Below are 6,422 nucleotides of genomic sequence, written 5' to 3' on the forward strand. Positions count from 1 at the left end.
ACCCCTCTCTTGTTCATCATGTGGATTTTCATCTACTAGGTCATTGATGACCATCAAATCCAGAATATTCCTAATATCAAGGCCTGAATTTGCTATTCTTCTAGTGACTTGAATATCTTGGTCCGTGGGTGGTTTTGTAGAATGGTATTTCAACAGGCAAAGTTTTCTTACAAATTTAGAAATCTCAATTCTTGTCTCAGCAGAGCTCCACTCTATAGTTGGACAAAAACTTAGGCCTAAGTTTAAAATTCTCTCTTGATCAACTGTTAATATTGTAGATGTTAATAACCCTGGTGTTTATTGCGTTCTCCATGGATAATGCAGGGGGGCTACTTATTCTTTTTTATTCTTCTTCCTCTGCCTCGTTTTGTACCTCCGCGGCCATGCCCCCGCCTTTGTTTGACTGTGGGGTGGCCATTTGTATTAATCTCATTTCCAATTGAAAATCCAGCTTGTTTCGCTGTGCTTCATCAGCTGATGATCCTGGATCCGAGCTCACATCCATACTACTATTATTGGCAGCCGATTCATTTCCAACATTCATTTTATCTTTCACTCTTAGCGCATTGTACCTGCAATATATATTATATACTGGAAAAAACAAAAGCAAAAGAACCGATGATGGGCATACCTGAAACCGGTCCCAGGATGCTTGTTTCCGGTCCAGGGAGGATCTGACTTGGCAATTCGGGCTGGACTGTTCCCTAGGGTAACAGGGTCACAACTGATTTGTATATGGCTGGGTCCAAACTTCGGTGGTGTGGTGGACAAACAAAAACGATGGATTAAACCCAGATTTTTGTGATTGGGGTGAATGTTCAATTGTTCAGCATTCTGTCCATCATTTCATCATCTGTTCTTTTTTATATTGATGCCCTAAGTGGGAAGGGTATGCCCAGACGAGGTTCTCATGCTCACTGCGCCACTGGATTCAAGCTAGCCTGGCTGATATCCTCAAACTGGTCCCACTATGCTTGTTTCCGGTCCAGGGAGGACCTGGCTTGGCAGTTCGGGCTGGTCTATTCCCTGGGAGAACAGGTCAAGACTGATTTGCATATGGCTGAGTCCAAAGTGGGGTGACCAAAAACAATGGATTAAACCCAGACCTTTGTGTCTGTGGGTGAATGTTTGCATTGTTCAGTGTTGTGTCCGTCATCTGTTCTTTTTTGCTTTTGTTGCCCTAAGTGTGAAGGGTATGCCCAGATGCTCACTGCACCACTGGATTCAAGCTAGCCCGGCTGATGAAGGGTGATACCCTGAAACCAGTCCCAGGATGCTTATTTCCAGTCCAGGGAGGTCTTGGCTTGGCATTTCGGGCTGGACTGTTTCCCTGGGCAACAAGGTCAAGATTGATTTGCATATGGCTGGGTCCACACTAGGGTGGCATGGTAGGCAAAAAAACAATGGATTAAACCCAGAGCTTGGTGGCTGGGGTGAATGTTTGCATTGTCAGCATTCCATCCATCATTGGTTCTTTTCGCTTTACTAGTACAAAACCATAGCAATTCAGCAGTTATAGTTAGAGTTCTTTGAGGTAACTATAACTCACGCCCTAGGATAACTACAGCTCACGCCCTTGCCATGCACAGTTTTCTTATCAATAATGTTATTGCAAATGTTGTAGTGATATCAAAGATGCCATGCGAGATCTCATCAATGACATAATATGTGGACTAATTAGCTGTGCTTGGTGAAGACGTGAGTTATAATTACCTTATGGCACAAGTTATAGTTACTTGAAAGAACTCTAACAATAACTGCTGAATTTGTATGCTTTTGTACGATTACATTCACAACCTAACTATAATGTCCATGTAACCTTTTTTTTTGTTCAGTGAATTTCTACATTTTTTTTATGTAAAGTAATTTTAATCACCATGCGTTATTCCGAACCCCCACCGTGCATGGCCCTCAGCTGCGCAACGGGGACTGGGTGCAAAGCCTGGCCTTGCAGTCAGGCGTTGCAGCCAAGACGTTATAACACCCCAACCATGAGCCGCGCATTTCCTTCGGCCATGTGCAGCGCACGTCACCCACAGGGCCTGTCTCTGTCAGTAGACATGGGAGTGGGTGCCTGAGTGTCTGAGTGGGTCTGAAAGTGAGTGTGTGAGTCTATGAGTGGGTCTGAGTGGGTAAAGGGGAGTCTGAGTGGGTGTGTGAGTGGGCGCCTGAGCCTCTGAGTGCATGTATGAGTGAATGAATTAGTGTATGAATGAGTCTGTGGTTTCTCTTTCAAATGTTTCCACAATCACAATGATGGTGCCCTGGGTACTGCTAACCAGTCCCAGGGCCTGTGCACTGTGTAAAATGAGTATGCAAATTAGGCTAATTATAATTGGCTCAGTCAACCTACCTAAAGGGCCTTAGCATATGGTAGGACATGTAGGTTTAGGGACACCAGCTTAGGTAGTGCACCCATAGGTGTACTGCTGAGGTGCCCTGGGTCATTTTAAAGGCAGGCCTGCCTTGCTGGCTGCTTTTAAATTAAAGTTAAATGCAAATTTGACTTTGGAATTAAAAGTACTTCCAAAGTCTTAAACAACCTTATTTTTACATATGTCACCCCTAAGGTGTGCCCTTTGTGACCCTAGGGTTGGGTGTTATGTAACTATAAGCAGGGACCTTATAAAAATAGTTGTATAAGCCTGGTGAGGTAAAACAGCCAAATTTGTTTTTCCCTCACTGTAGTTAATGGCCTCCATAGGCTAAAATGGGGAGACTTTATTTTAAACAACCAAGTCCCATTAAGTGTCAGATATTTCAAGTCTGGTATCAAATTACTTGTTATAATCAATCCCACAACTGTTGGATTTAATATAACTAGTTCAGGTAAAGAGTTTTAAACTCTACCTGAAAACTTGCCTACTTCAGCTCTGTAGTGCCCCTCTATGATTGCCAATCCTCTGGCAGTCTTGCCAGGCTTCCTTGGTGAGGTGTGAAGTGGCCTGGGCTGAACACAAAGAATGTGCCTGGGGGAGGAGAACTACCTCAGCAGATGGGGAAGCACGGAGGTGGGAGGGCTGCCAAACTGGTCTTCAAAGGCAGGGAAGGACATTTGGAGCAACCCAGCACCTCCCTCACATCCGGCTGCAACCCCAGAAAAGTAGGTGCCCTCTTGATTAGATTGGGAGAGGGCAGGAGAGGGGTGTGTTTAAGATTTTTAGCCACACCAGTGGGTGGGCTCAGTCAGATGTAACCTCCAAAAATCAGTTTCTGCCATAATGGATTTTTTTAACAATGTTGCTGCCTGGGATTGATTTTTGCCACACTTCTCAGAAAGTGTTCATCACTGAGAAAGGACCCTGCATCTGATTGGAGAACCAGGTCCCCCTTGTTTTTCACCCAGGAGCAAGGATAAATATGGCAGAGTTGCACCCACACCTCAGATACCTATCAGATCCCTACAAGGAAGAACATCAGAAGAAGAAACACTGCCCTGCTGGACCCTTGACCTGCACCTGGACACTGCACTCTGAAGGACTGCACCAGCTGCACACTTGGACTTCACCACAAGAAGTACTTTGCCTGGCTTCAACTTGTTCAAGGAGGTACGTCCTGTTTGGTACAGGTTAAAAATTGATAACCAGAGTCCCTTTGTCTCAGATCCTGAAGAAACTGACCAGCTGACCACTGTCCAGTGGCCAATTTGAAGTTTGTGCCAGGTGCATTCTGGGAGTTGCAGTCCGCACCCCTCAAGGGGCAACTCAGAGCTTCTGGAACCTTGGGGTGAGCTGGGGACTCCAAAAGAACCTTAAAAGATATTCTGGAAGAAGATCCTGAAGTTTGGAGAAGATAGGACAACGTTTTGGAAAAAGCTCCATAAAGGGACCGACCCGCCATGGCAACTCTAGCCGGCTTGCCTCAACCGCGACCCGGACTGACTTGCAAGTTCGTCCTGCTAAGAAAATCTCTGAAAAAGTGACTACGTCCGAACGTATACATTGACTGGGACCTCCCACACAGTGTATCCGAAGAGGGCTCCAGGGACATCAGATCAAGATTCAGGTATACCCTGATCAAAGGATTTTTATCTTAAAAAATCGTCTAAGTCTGAACGTAGAAATCTTCACCAAGGGCTCCCACAATGCGTATCTGAGGAAGGGCTCCAGGGAGGTCAGATGGGACTGGTGACTTTGTCCCGCTGAAGAAAATCTTCAAGAAAATGACTAAGTCCGAAGGCCTACTGCTTGCTGTGGCCGAGCAGGGCTCCATTGTGGTTGGCCTTAAACTTTGACTTTGCCTCGGTCGAGGTGCGACCAGATGATCATATTGGCACTTTTTGTTTCTAGGTGCTAAAAACACAAATTCTTTATAAATTCATATCCCTGGTTCCCCTTTTCCGATTTTATTCATTTTGGTGTCATTTTAAAAATAAAAATGTAATCTATTTTTATAAATTTGTGTTGGATTTTTATTGTGTTTTGTGTTTTAATTAGTCACTGTTTTGTGATTTTTAAATGCTTTACACATTTGTCATCTAAGTTAAGCGTTGTCACTCGTTGCCAAGCGACCAAGGGCTGAGCTATGTTTAATTTATTGACACCTTACTGGACCTAAGTGGAGGTTAGTGGCCTATTGCTAAGTGTAGGTACTTGCCTGTCCTTACCAATAATCCACTTTTCAACTCACAAATATTTTGCAAACAAGATTCGCAAAAATTCACAAATGTTCACAAATATTGCACACCGTGATGCACAATTATATGAAACCTATAATTTGCCCCCATAAAACACACCTATACCAGACCCCTGGGGTCAGGGGATCGTCACCCTGACACCTTATGCCATTTTCAATTTGAATTTTCAGCCCCGGAGACCATGTCCTGTAAAATAAAATGGTAGGGCGCAACTTTCTAGTCAGGATGTGGTCAGCCAATTGCAATGCCTCTTTTCACATGCGTATTCATCAACATTTGCAAATTTTGTGAAATATTAATGGCCAGAGATATGGAAATGTATTTGCTCTTAAATAACTCCGAAACTACTCAACAGATGTACACCAAATAACAAAAAACACAATCCCCGTACCAGCAGCTAGCTCTCTGCCAAATGTGGTGTAATTCCGTCCAGTGGTTTGGACTGTAGACATGGTGACAGGTGTTATGGGAATTAACATGGGAAACGCAATGTTTTGAGCCCCTTTTCCTTGGCTCCCACTTGAGGGATCAGCTCAAAACTTCTTGTGCTCAAAAAGAATCATTGGGCCATTTACTTGGAAAATTTGGTGAAGATCCATCAAACAGTCATACGGTGACAAAGATATAGGCAAGTCAAAAAACACTTTTCTTTGGAAACATTGTACCTAACTATAACTACCTACTGGTGAATATATATATATATTCTTCACATCAATAAAAATCCACGTCATCCACCAGCTGCAACCCCTTGCGCACATTCATGGCACAGATTTGCTTAGGAGAGAATGAACATCTGCATTTATTCAGTGCTGCTCACCTTGAGTGAAAAACAAAAAGTGTTGACGCTTTTCGGCTGTCGCCTTCCACTGGACACTGATCCTGTTCACATAACCACTACGTATAGATGTCAAGTCCTTTGTTTGTTTATACAACTACATTGTTAGAAGTATTGTTTCAGCCATCTATGAATGCAGACTATAACATTAACAACCTAATTCTGTCCCATGATATTGTCTCATAGACATATTTCTGTTGCTTCTTTCATAAGGTTTATCAATTCTTCAATATTACATATTTCAATTAATTTACAATTGATAAAAATATGTCACCAGCTTTGCATATCATTATCATGAGTTCCATTCAGAAATACTAATGCACTATCTGACCTAATAATTTCAATTTAGACTGCGTCCACACATCCCTATGTATCTTTCTAAATCATATACACCTGTAGGTCATCCACTCATTTAAGTGTCAATGCATCATGTGTTCCGTTTTCCTCAAAATTAATTTGTGCACAGTATGTCATATCTACTTGGACTATAGTTACTCAAACGGATGCTTTTTCTGAATTGTATAACAGTGAGAACATTGTGGCACATAAATATCCAATTTATGCGCATATCTCACTGTCAATGCATCTTATGTCGTTCAGCTCAGTCGAACCCCCTTATTAATAAAGTGCGGTGCAATATAATAAACCATCTCCAATATATAAATAGCGCCAAAATATACTTGTTTGTGCATAAGAATAGTCATATGTGGGATATAATCTCCCCATGATCCGTTTGGGACTGTCTTTAAAATATTAATAAAGTGACATGTGCTGTGCAAATTGCAATAAATATAAACAGACAAAAACATTTTATTAATATTATCTCTCCACAGTACTAAATATGTCCAAAAATATGAAACACTATTAAATAGGAATTATTAGCATTTTCTTCAAAACCACATTTTTTTATCCTATAATAGGCGAGTAAGGTGCTATATATACATATCTGCT

This window comes from Pleurodeles waltl, chromosome 7 (genome assembly GCF_031143425.1).
Source record: "Pleurodeles waltl isolate 20211129_DDA chromosome 7, aPleWal1.hap1.20221129, whole genome shotgun sequence".
Lineage (NCBI taxonomy): Eukaryota > Metazoa > Chordata > Amphibia > Caudata > Salamandridae > Pleurodeles > Pleurodeles waltl.